Source organism: Euprymna scolopes, chromosome 12 (genome assembly GCF_053919585.1).
Source record: "Euprymna scolopes isolate OS-2025 chromosome 12, ASM5391958v1, whole genome shotgun sequence".
NCBI lineage: Eukaryota > Metazoa > Mollusca > Cephalopoda > Sepiida > Sepiolidae > Euprymna > Euprymna scolopes.
In genome coordinates, this window is record NC_136493.1 from 57040734 (window position 1) to 57054643 (window position 13910).

Sequence of the window (13910 nt, forward strand, 5' to 3'; positions counted from 1 at the left end):
TAAATATTAACCTTGTCTACGATTTTGCTTTGCCTGCGTTAATCAGCCTTTTTATAATTTGTGTTATGCAACTTTCTAGTAGTATCATTTAATTACAAACGCCATCTTGAATACTCACCAATTCTCTTCGTGCTTTTCTTTTTACATATATTCGGTTAATGCTATTCCTCGGATTCAGTGCGCGTTGTATACTAATTAGTTCTCTTTTTTAAATCGAGACTTACGCTGTTATAAGTGTAATGCTCCAATCAGTTTGCTATACTATTTCAAATAAATGTATAATCTTTCAAATTAATCAATTCACGAGGATAGTGCAGTTTCTCTTCTCTTGTCATGATACCATTCTTCCAGGCATTACTTGAATCTTTTTGAGAGGTTTAGTACTTCTATGTCAGCGGACGACCCTCTCAAGCAGTTTGTATTCCTTTAAAGACAGTGTAGTATATTTATGTTTGTCATGATGCCATCCTTCCAGATATTATATCCTTTTTTTTAGAGGGGGCGAGGGAGGCTCTGTTCTGTGATTATAATATCATCATCCGAAGGATTACGTCATCATTTTCTTTGGGGTTGTAAAGTACCTGATCTCTCCTGATGCCATGATACTATCTTTCCATAGATCACTTCTATCTCGTTTTTTTTTGTGGAATGAGTAGTGTAGTATCTGTGCTTTTGTCAGGATACAATCTTCTACGGTAATATATCTCACTTTTTGGAGAAGGTAGTGCAGTATCTGCTCTGGTAGTATCAGCTCGTCATGTATACTAAGAAAAATATACTATTTTTGCTAATATATAAAAACATTCTCTTACGTCGTTTATCTCATTAAACGATTTTCCCGCGAATCCATTCTATATGTTACATCCGTTAAAATATTCGGCGCACTTCAGCGTATTTCCACATCTTTTCAACATTCATTTTTCTTAGTTATTGCACATTCTGTATAAATAACACTTCATAGATTTCACTGTTTGAAGGCTTTTCCATGGGAATAATAACTAGTTATTTTGCAACTTTCTCATAATGTGATTGTAAGACAGTTTCACGAATACTTTAAGACAACTAAAGAAGATTGGATTTGTTTTCTTATTGCATCCGATTTCTTAATGATTTCTGACGTTAACCATTTTTGTAGTTTGCTTTGTCTACACATTACATAGTTACGTTTTATTTGTCTCCATTTACAGGTTGTAACAATAGAATGATTACTGAATACAACCCTCCGAAAGACTGTTTATCTTTGCTATTAAAGAAGTGTAACTTCAAATAAGGCAAGTAATTGTCGTTTAGAACTAAAATATTCCACATAATTTTATGTTAATCATCATCTTTCATTTTATTCTCGAACGGTTTTTATCGTATCTCTAATTCTTTTTTCTTCTTCTTAAATATCGCACAATTCTTCGCTTCGTCTCTTTACTTTTATTTTATACTCTTTCCCTCCTATATTATAATTTCTTACTTCTAATCTAGAATATTCATAAAAATTTCTACCACATATAAGTAAGATTCCATGTGAATATCTTTCCTTTATATCACACGTTCTTCTGAATCTAAAGCTAATTTCACATGACAGAGTATAGCTTTCAGAAAGATGAATGGCGCCATCTGTATTTTTTAAATTCTTATCGTATCACTTCTTCGTTTTCCGTGGTTTAACCAGTCTCAAATTCCAAAAATGCCAGACTGTCTCGTAAGCTGTCACTATCCTTCTATAGATTTCAGCTATTTATCTTTTTATTTTCCCAATTAGAATAGCAACTGACTCTTTAACATTCTTACCCACTGGAACACAACTGTATAACAATAATATATATATATGGTCAACTGTACCTTTGTCCTGTAAGTGGTCGCTCATTGGTTGATTAGGATAGGCGCAGTTGGTCAACTAAAAATTCAATAGCACGGTAACCACAATTCTTTGCATTACCCTGACGAATTCTTACGAGAATGAAACACGGAATATTCTGTGTAGCTTAATTGCCATATATATTTTTATAACTTACTATATATATATATATATATATATATATATATATATATATATATATATATATATATATATAAAGAATACGTGGCTCTGGTTTGGGGAGAGCAACAGGTTGCTGAATTTGACTGATGAGATGATTTTATATACCATCCTTTTTTCTCAAACAACTCACCAAAGACAGTTTATACAGAGTGGAATGATAACATTGTTGCTCTAGAAAAGACGGCATGATTTCATTTCCGTTTCATGAAAACCAGTTTTCTGTTTTTGTTTCAAACCATCTAATATTTGGTCAGTAATGTACAAATCCTAAGAGCAACAAGAGCTTTCTATCATGTCTAAAAGTGACAAATTGTTCAACGAGCGAGACTGGACATGCGTCGCTGTATAACACATAATCTATAGCGATCTAAGTTATGACAACAAGAACATTGTCAGCACTTTCAAAATACAAATCGGACGATTCAACGCTTGAGGACACAGCTCAAGAAAATTTCCGGCCAGAGCTATGATCTTTGGTGTGGTTTCAAGTGAGGGCTACATCATGCCACCTCACATCTTCGAAGTCGGCTTTAAAGTCAACACCAAAGTGTATATATAGTTTTTAAATATATATATATATATGATGATTGATACGTCTTGTCAGACGAGTGCCACTCCCTCAGACATTTAAAATCCATGAGCCCAAATGTCTGAGGGAGTATCTATACAAATATGATGTTATAGAGTCTTAGCTTTGTACGACAGCTAAGTCTCTCTTTCGGTTCAAAATGTTGAGATCCAGCAACAAGCAAGAGCAAGATAGCCAGCAGCAAATTAAACTGCAGACCACCTTAATGCGGGTACTGGTCTTCCGCTTTAGGGTTTTTTAAATCAGAGATTTGCTTCTCCTAGAAAGGTTGCCTTTACCACGGCTTACGGCTAGTATATATATATATATATATATATATATATATATATATATATATATATATATATATATATATATATATACTAGCAGGATGATCTGACGTTGACCGAGATTGAATGCTAATCAACAAATATTTCACACTTTCATACTTTTATTGTCATCGAAATTGGTGAAATCGCCCATTTTTTAATCAAATCGATTGCTCTAGTTGGGGACACATCACAATGCACTGGGGCAAACTTACATGCTTCTCGCAGTGACTTAGTTCATAATAAATTTTAGTCTACATTGCACTGTGGAGAACCTACTGCTGATTTTATAAAATTATTTCTTATATATAATGGCTTGAATTGAAGTTTTAAATGCAAAAGTCAATTATTATGCTTCAATGGTGTTCTAAACAGAAACATACATTTCGAACGCGCCCCTGTCATCAAAAGAACCTACTGTTGATTTTATATGTCTGGCCTTACTGGCTGTGCGGGTATAATGGCTTAAATTTTAGTTTAAAACGAAAAAATCAAGTATCAAGGTGCAAGTGTTTACTAAACAGAAATATTAATTTCTAACTCGCCTCTCTCATATCAAAGAATCTAATGTTGACTTTTCATATCGAGCCTTTTGGTTAGTGTGGTAATAAAACCTCAAATGCACTTGTGATGTTAGGCTGTGTAAAATGTTAACCTTGTTAAATATCGTCTATTTCCTGTTTCATCGGGTTATATCAATTATCGATACTTATCGAAGACATTATGATACAAAACCTATCTAAGAAATTTCGTGTGAAATTTCATAAAGGTCGACAAGAGCCGTTTTCCAGTCTATAGGAAACGAACTCACACACCTACCTGCACATACAGAGTTCACTTTACATAATAGTATATATACTCCTTACCATCATTTCTTAACCGTTATATCACGACCACACACAGAGACAAACACACACACGCACATATACATATATATATATATATATATATATATATATATATATATATATATATATATATATACGAGTGCTATTCCAAAATAAATCTTTCTATTTCTTTAAACTTAAAACTTTAAATTCATTTTTATGCATAGTCACCATTGTCCTCAATACACCGTTGCCAGGAATTCAATGACGAATTAAGGAGCAATAAGGAAAGAAAAAGGCTCGTAAAAGGCGTTCAACAGTCACACAAGAGACAATGGACAAACAGGAAAGAAGCTCTGCAAAGATCCATTACGTGGAATAACATTTCGCATATGTTGTCGCTAAGATTGAGTGCTTATGTCAATTACTAACCTTACCAGATGGCAGAAGGGGAGGGGGGACAATTCACCACGTCCCTTATACAAAGAAAAAACACAGACTATGGAAGATGTTCTTAGTTCCTGCAAAGTGGTCCTTGATAATGGCTGATATATGTGGTGGTACAATAGAGTACTGGAGGAACTGACCACAACAATAAGTAACTCCATAAAGCCCGAAGCACCTAACACAAGCCACGAGTTTCTTGCAGAGCGAGGAAAAATGTGGATCGGTTCAAAACGTATAACTGGCCCATTACTAGTACATAGCCAAAATATTATTGGAATCGATGATGGTTGGATAGCTGCAGATCTTCCTGGCTTGCAAAGTAATTACCCCAAAATTATAAGAGAAAAATATCCCCAAATTCAACCCAAATTTACAACCCTTCGTTTTCATAACCTATCATACTTTCCTAAATCAGAGTCCATTTTCTGTAGGCTCTTTTTGAACCCAGTAAACGACGGGTACTTTTTCTAGTATATATATATATATATATATATATATATATATATATATATATATATATATGTGTGTGTGTGTGTGTGTGTGTGTGTATGTGTGGACGGTAACTGATTATATTTTTAATCGTTACTAATACCAGGATTTCGTCTGACTTAGCGACGAGTTATATCAATATGTGCTAGGGAGCTAATTTGTCATAGCATTGGTATCTATAGATGATCAAACTCATGCATACTGCTATTTTATATATCTATATCAACACACAAACACACACACACATGCATACATACACACACATATATATACGCACGCACTGAATGCTATCGATTGAGAGTAACTAAATAAGAATGAAAATAAATTATATTTCAGTCTTTCTGCGAATGTGCTGGCGTTGAGTTCTCATTTATGATATGTGACGTTGCAGCGATGACATCCATTAAACATGAGGTGAATGTGACACCTTTTCTCTGAGCCAGACGCGCGACGAAGTTATTTAATAAATGATGTATAACATATCCAACCTTATCCGATATGACGATTATTCTATCTTCTCGCGTACTAGAACAGTTGGCATATTTATCGACAAATATCTGACGCACATTATAAATCTTTTATATATCGCATTCTTTATTTAACTGGCTCAGTGGCGTCATATAGGATGCACTGTATTTCCCCTAACTCCACAAAAAGTTGTCAAAATATTTGAAACTAGTTTGATTCGTGTATCTGGTGAAAGAATCAGTATTCCAGATTATAGGACTGGTACTTTTTATTGCGCCCTGAGATCTATATTCTATGATCTTACGTCCGCTTTCAGGCAACAACAAAGGGGCACCCGGAGTCTTCTTGTCTAGCTCCTATCAAGAGAATTTACAGAATTTCTTTAAACATTTTAATTATATATTTTACTAGTTATTAATATCCGGTGTGGCCCGGGATGCAATGAAGAAATTTTGCTTTTTCATTTTTTGCTAGCGCATATCTAAACTTATACAGAATATGAAATAAAATTTCCCATGTAACGTAGACATATCCTATAATGTTGTTCAATTTAAAACATGATACATTTTCCTTACATTTAAGCTTAGTTTTATTTTAACGTGTCTAATGAAAAATGTTTCGTATAATTAGTTATCGGCGTCGAATTACATACAAAAAATAACGATGTAAATTATTATATTGACAATAATAGTTACCTGAAACTACCGTATAAGTAATTGAACATACCATTGATTAATCCTAAAATTTCGACTGACAATCATTTTATTTCGTTAATCCTTATCATCGAGTGGCTGTTTACCTTGATAAATAGTGATATATTAGCATATAAAACAATAAAATCTTTAAATATTCGTCATATGATTAAAACCCTAATAGTTGCTGTGGAAACTTCTCACACAACCTTTGTTCGTAAGCCAGTTAACCTTTCGACTATTTTCTTTTCCTGTTCAATCGTTAACGCACGCAATTGTTGGCCAATTAATATTAGTTGAACAAATCCAAACTCATTCTGCATAATTCTTTATTTTCAATAGAAGTAAGGAGCTGATGATACGTCATAATTGCTTATTTATTTGAAATCGAATTATTTCATTTATCATATTATCTGTACTGTTGTAGCTACTGAATTTCACTTTCTCGGCAGGAAAAGATCCGTGAATAATTTCCGTGCAGGATTCAAACAGTTACTTAAAATACTTTACACTAATAAGGGAGACGAATTATCTCTCCTTGGTAAAAGAAGAAACATTAACACTTAAGGAATGCAAGTCATCAAAACACTGAGAAAAGCATGTTTCTGAGTTTACTTTCATTCCGCTTAGTCGCAAAACTACTTTACTTTGCGCGTCATAATCATTCGTGGTAGGAAACAAAGCACATATTTTCAGCGAATACGCAGGAAACTGACTCGTACACGCACCTTAGTCTGCGCGTTATATCTTTTCGTCCGTATATATGGAAAAAACAATACATTCAGACAGATGTTGATTTACATGGTAAAGTAATTCGTCCACTAAACAAGCGAATACAACCGCTGCTTCTTTTTGACATAGTTGGACAAAAGGTTGATTTTTGGTGTGAGAAAAAATTAGCCACCCCAAAAGGAGGCATTTTCGATTAAGACCAAAATTGACCCAATCGAGAATGATATCTCATTCACTGATCGAAGACAAAAAATATGAAGTGTAGCGTCATATCTACTACTTTCTCCTAGTCAAAATGCAAACAGAGGACACTATCGTATATAGCAAACAATATTACACTAGAAGTTTTTCTCGTCTATATACGATAAGGCAATTTATGTTCGTACGTACGTTATCACCTTTAAAGCACATTTAAAACATTAGATAGAATAAACGAGTAAACTTTTAAATACATGCATTGATAAAAAAAACTTTCGTTTTTTTTATTTATGAAATCACTGGAGACAATGCACGAAGTCATTTAATATAAGAATCTAAAAATACTACTTTTAGGTAAAATAACAGCCAACGATATATGTGAGATGGATAGATTCAACCCGGAAAACATCAATTCTTCCCCCTTCGTCCCAAACATCGCTCATGAAAGGAAAGGATTAAAGGGAATAATATTTTACTGGAAAACACGTTCACGATAAAAAGAACTATAATATTCGTTGCTAAAAAATTAGGTTGCTACAATTTGAAATAAATAAAGAAACCATAATATTCGTTGCTAATAAAAATTAAGTTGCTACAATTTGAAATAAATAAAGAAGACACCATAATATTCGTTGCTAAAAAAATTAAGTTGCTACAATTTTAAATAAATAAAGAAGACACACAACATAATATTCGTTGCTAATAAAATTAATTTGCTACAATTTGAAATAAATAAAGATGACACCATAATATTCGTTGCTAAAAAAGTAAGTTGCTACAAGTTAAAATAAATAAAGACACCATAATATTCTTTGCTAAAAAAAAAAAATTAAGTTGCTACAATTTGAAATAAATAAAGAAGACACCATAATATTCGTTGCTAATAAATAAAAATAAATAAAGAAAATTTTTTATTTTATATTTTTAACGAATATTTAAGTTGATAATGACAATTATTCTTAGGGAAAAAAGAGTTATTTTTTCTTACCGTGATTGGCAGTTTTAATTAAAAAAAAACCCAATGAATTATACAGACTGATTTAGAAAGCATCATGGAATTTCTTCGTGATTTTATTCGTAATAAACATTCTTATTGTTTGTCGAGATATGCTTGCCTAATTTCTACAACACCTATTTATCTCCCCTTACTGTACGATTAAATAGTCACATCATCATACACGTGCACACCCGCATTTTACACTTTTAGAAAAATGTAATTGATAAACTCAAGCTTTTAAGTGTCACTAGTAAATTGTACTCTACTGAAACCTTCAGAAATAAACTATTTTGACGGCTACTTTATTAAAATTAAACCCGCACGAATCAACTAGATTGAACTTACTGGCAACATCTTTAACTAGAAACTGTCCAGGGCAATAAAGGCAAATCAATCTTTTCGTATATCATAACGAAACCTGAACGGAAACTCGTAAGAAAGTAAACCGAAAGCCCTGCACACGACCAGCGCCATTATTATTATTATCGATTACATGACAGAGATCATCGCAAGTAGCTAATCTTATAGATCTCGGCTGCCATGGCAACGCATCGTCACCCGGATGGACACTGTTGGTGTATTAACTGTAATAGACCCATGAACTATGGAATTTCCCCGATCGCCCGATCAAAATGGCGAGCATTACCGATTTTTATCTCAAACGCCGCGTAGGCTATTGTTTCGAGCGAAAGATCAGTAGCTACTTCAATACCAATAACCGTCTGCTTGGCGAACCAATCACATAAGTTTACGTCACGCATGGAAATACTTTCTTTAGCATTAGCTTTCACGTCAGAATGAATAACGTATCAAAGGAATATTCAAATTCTGCCACCTCCCATCCCTTTTGTGTCCGGTGTTCAAACCATTGATATATACGGCGTTGCTATGGCGGTACACCCCGTTCCAAAATGCTTAGCTGACCCTATATGCCAGGTATTTTTTCCAAAAATAGTAAATGTAGCAATAAAACAATAATATTCGGTTTCCGGCTATCATTCTGGCCCACGTTCAGACGATTAATAGTATTCGTTGTGCTACAGAGCGAGTTCGGTTTGTTGGTTGTGGCGAATGAGGTGTAGCAAAATAAGAATTAAAGAAGGATTTTTTAATTAATTTATGCATCCATGCGAATCTCAGTAAAAATGTATATCTCATTTAAACATCAAAACAAAGAAATGTTTCATTTGTGGTTCTGTTTTCTTCCTTAAATACCTCTTTAATACAAATGGAGATTTGATATATGTCTTTCTAAATCTAAAATTATACTATTACTTTTATTAATTGTACTACTGTACTTTCTTTAGCGTTCAATTCAGTTTACTGTAGAATATAGCTTAATTAAGGAGATAGTCATGTAATGTTACGTTGCAAGTTTTTGTTATACACCTAAGTTCATAAACATAAATAGTTAGATCCTTGTTTCTGAACTGGTTCCATTGTAATCTTACCCGGTTGAGGAGACACTAGCTGCAAACAAGTTCGATACTACGAAAAAGGACAAACGGGAAAACAAACGACTGAAAAGGTTTATCCACCATGTTGTCATTCTAGATGATGAACCAGTGCGGCGGGAAGTAGACACAGAGAGTTTGATATGTACTATTTCTTATCCGAATATTTCTAAAACCACAACAAAACACATATTGAGCACTTTGAAAAATATTGCTTTATTTTAATAGATGAAACCTTATTTAATGCAAACACACATTTCTCTCTCTCTCTCTCTATATATATATAATTCAATTCATGCAGATTTCGTATTTATTATTATGAGCTCAATTCTCTATCATTTATTATATTGTATAGTAGTAATTTCGAAAAGTTTAAAAAACATGACTTAGTCGATGAGCAACGCCCATACGTATACAAATACGAGGGGCGTGCAATAGGTAATGCCACTGTCCCACTTCCCATAGCAGTAGAGCAACGAAACATGGCACAGTTATTAGTCTTTCTCTACATAGGAACCACCCAGAGTTATGCATTTCTCCCATCGTTTGATGCAGCTCTTGAGACCGTTTTTGTAGAACACCCCAGATTGGTCCTCCAACCACAACGTGACTTCAGAAATCAAGACTGCATCATCTCGGAAACGCATTCCTTTAAAAAACAACTTCATGGCTGGGAAGAGGTTAAAGTCAAAGGGTGCAAGATCAGGAGAGTAGGGAGGATGAGGTAGGATTTCATAACCACACGCCCGTGCTTCTGATCTGGCGACATGCGAGTTGTGGACTGGAGCGTTGTCCTGCAGGAGGAGGGTACCTTTGCTGATCTTGCCCCGCCTCTTGATTTTGATAGCTTCCCTTAATTTCCTCAAAAGTGAAGTATAATAGGCTCCTGTAATTGTGGTACCCTTTGTCAGGAAATCTGTCATCACTACTCCGTCCTGGTCACAGAAGACTGTAAACATGACCTTGTAAGCGGAGGGCTGCACCCTTACCTTCTTTGGAGGTGGTGAGTCCAAGTGCTCCCACTGCATTGACTGGGCTTTGGTCTCTGGATCATAGTGATGGACCCAGGTTTCATCCTGTGCAATCAGTCTTTTGAAAAACTTTGACTCATCTTCTTGGCACATCTCCAAATTCATCCTCGAGCACTCGACGCGTTCTCGCTTCTGGAATGGTGTGAGGAACCTGGGAATCCATCTGGCAGACACCTTATTCATATGCAAATGGTCATGAATGATAGTTTCCACAGACCCTGTACTAATCTTTACATCTTGGGCTATTTGGCAAATAGTAATGCGCCGATATTCCAAAATAGCAGATTCAACTTGACCGAGAGATGCCTCATCAATGGCAGAATGGGGGAGCGACCAGGCCTGGGAGCTGTTTCCACAGACTTTCGACCATGTTTGAATTCACGATGCCAGCGTTTTACAAGGTCATATGATGGGGCATTATCACCATAAGTTTCTTTCATTTCGTCGTGTGCGTTCTTTCAAATACAAAAACAAGATCACTGCTCGACATTCAACAGGCTCCATTTCACACCTGACTCAGTTCAAACACCTGTTAAACAGAAACCACAATCAGTTCAGAGTTGTAATTTGCCACATAACGCGTAGAGATATAAATAATTGAACATGCAAAATTTCAGCTAGATCAGACAACGAGCAGTGGGTAAGAGGTATTACTTATTGCACGTCCCTCGTAGTAAAAAAATAACGTTGTTTGTTGAGTCGACTACTCCTGCCAAAGTTAATTGCTTTGTTTTCAATTTGACCCCTTTAGCAGCAATTTCGAAAGTGTGCTACAAGTTCAAATACCCTATATATTAAATTTAAACTATGTAGACTAAACATTCAGAGAGAACTTTGGTATATCCTTTTTACTATACACTGACATCGTAAATAGATTCACTGATCTTGTACAATATTACTGTCAGCACATCAGTCGTTGATCTCTCAGAACGGAAACCATATTGCTTACCGTTTAATATGTTTTTTTATTACATTTTCATCCCAAACAAGGCACATTGCCACTTTGATGTAGGCGGCTACTATTAGGGACACCTGCTACAGGGGTACTAGGTGGGGAGTTGGGCAGCAAGATGTCGGTTCACGTTACATTTGAACTTCTGCATATCAATACAGTTGGGGAAGCAGGAACCTGGTAGAGAGTTCCAAAGTCTAGCGGTTCTGGGGAATAAACTACTGGAGTAGAAGGCTCTCTTGCATCTAGGGATCTCTACTGTGAAGGGGTGGGATGATTGTACTGCTTGTCGGGTTTGTCGGGGGTATTTAAGTAGAGAGGGTTACAAGTGCTTACAACTCATCGGAACATAAACCGTTAAAGTACTTGTAGAACAGGCAGAGGGATGCTACATTGCGTCGATGGGACAGAGGCTGCAGCTTGGATGATAGTTCAGGACCTATTAGGTTGGCGACTCTCTTTTGAACCTTGTCTAGAAGTGAGAGGCTAGTAGCAGATGCACCATACATGGGCGAATGGTGGCCTTATAGAGGTACAGGATAATTTCAGGAGTCAGTAGCTTTCTAGCACGGTAGAGAGAACCTACTTTTTTCGCAGCGGTCCTTGCAATGCTTCCAATGTAATTGTTTTAACTCATGTCTCCTGTGAACGTTAGACCGAGGAGTTTAAAACATGTGTTTTCGGATAAAGAGTATTTTGGCCATTGCTATTGGTGATAGAGAAGGTTTCTTGTAGTCATTGAAGGAAACAAGTTAAGTCTTGGCAGCATTGAATGTGACCATCCATTTTTGTCCCCATTCCACTACAGATTGGAAGTCATTCTCTAGTGTTTCTGCCATTTCTTTAGATAAGTTCAGTTGTTCTCCTGTCGTGTCTGTTATAAAGCGTGGTGTCATCAGCATATATGCCCATCTCACAGACAATTTTGTCAGGGAGGTAATTTATGAATATTAGGAATAATAGAGATCCAAGGAAAGACCCCTGAGGCACTCCCGCATTTATATCATATTGTTTAGATGTACGGCCGTCGAGGACAACCTGGATTTTTCTCTTATCTAAGAAGGATTTAATTATATTAAGTATTCTTCCAGTGATACCGTATCATCTGATTTTTCTGAGAAGACCTTCGTGCCATACCCTGTCAAAAGCCGTAGATATATCTAGAGCTACCGCTCTACCCTCCCCTGCTTTGTCAAGTGAATGGTATATACACTCAGAGATTACAGTTAGAATATCTGCTGTGGAACGGGCTTGCCTAAATCCATATTGTTGGTCGGTAAGAAGTTTAGCATCTGTAAGGCAATGAACTAGAGCTTGGTTAATTATGGTCTCAAATATTTTGTCAAAAAGTGGGAGGAGTCTAATAGGGCGGTAATTTGATGGGTCATTTCTTTCGCCAGAATTCTTGAAAACTGGTACCACAGAAGCAGTTTTCTAGCAGGCAGGAAAGCAAGATTCATTAAGGCAGTTGTTGTAAAGTTTGGAGAGGATTGGAACTACTTCGACGGAGCACGTTATTAATAGCACAGCCAGGATGAGATCAGGTTCACATGCTTTTGTAGTGTCAAGATTTTTTATAATGGCATGCACATGAGAAGGGGTAATTTTCCGATCGTCAAGTGTGGCGTCTGTCCGCAAAGGAAAATCAGGGAGAGGGTGGTTAGCAGGGTCTAGCGTGGAGTTGGAGGCAAACCGACTGGCAAGCATGTTAGCCTTCTCGGTTGCTGAGCAAACAACTTCATGATTGTTGGATAGTGGGGGAATTGTTGATTGCCCATTATTTACTACACTGTTGTAGATTTTCCAGAAGTCAGGGGTTCCTAATTTCTGAGCTTCGATGCGGTTTTGGGTGGTTTCAGTAAATTATCTCTTAGCTGTCGCTATTTCTTTCTTACAGTTACTTCTGGCTTCTATATTCTTCTGTCTGTTTGAACTGGATTTATGTCGGTTAAATATGTGGTACGCATGCTGCCTTTGCGCGATGGCAGCTGCACATATGGAAGTAAACCATTGGGGAGAGCGGGTCTTGCTATAAAATTTCCGCGTGGGGACATGTGCTTCAATTGCTGTTTTGAACCATTCAATGGTCTCATTTTCGCACTGTTCAGCAGGAAGTGAAAAGATATTTCGCCATGGGGCATCTCTAATGTGATCCCTGATGGCTTCTAAGTTAGCCTTTTTATAATATCACGTTGTTTTGAGCAATGGCTCTTCAGTTTTTGCTCTAGAGTTTAGGGTGATTTTAACTATTATCACTACATGATCAGCATTCCCAAGTGGGCTGTGGGCGTTCGTAACACAATCACCAGGAACTGTGGCCAGAAACAGATCTAAAAGTGATGCGTGTTGCTCTTGCTGGTCAGGGAAACGGGTTGGAAACGTAACCGTCTGTGATAGGGAATGAGATATAGAGAAGCTGCATCTGTGTAATTAGAGAATCCAAGCCAGTTACTGTGGTGGACATTGAAGTCACCAAATGCATGAAGTTATGCGCTAGTGTTGAGGGAAAGTGCTGTATCTATGCTGTCAGAGACTTAGTTTATTAGGGTATAGTCCTGGGTCGAGGGAGAGCGATAGAGAAAATAATAAATGTTGTTTGTGCTGAGGTGTTTGACGACTCCTTTTTCACAGACTCAAGCAACTTACTCATGACCAAGAGGAGGCTGATTCGTCTATACCCCACCCTCGCATTTA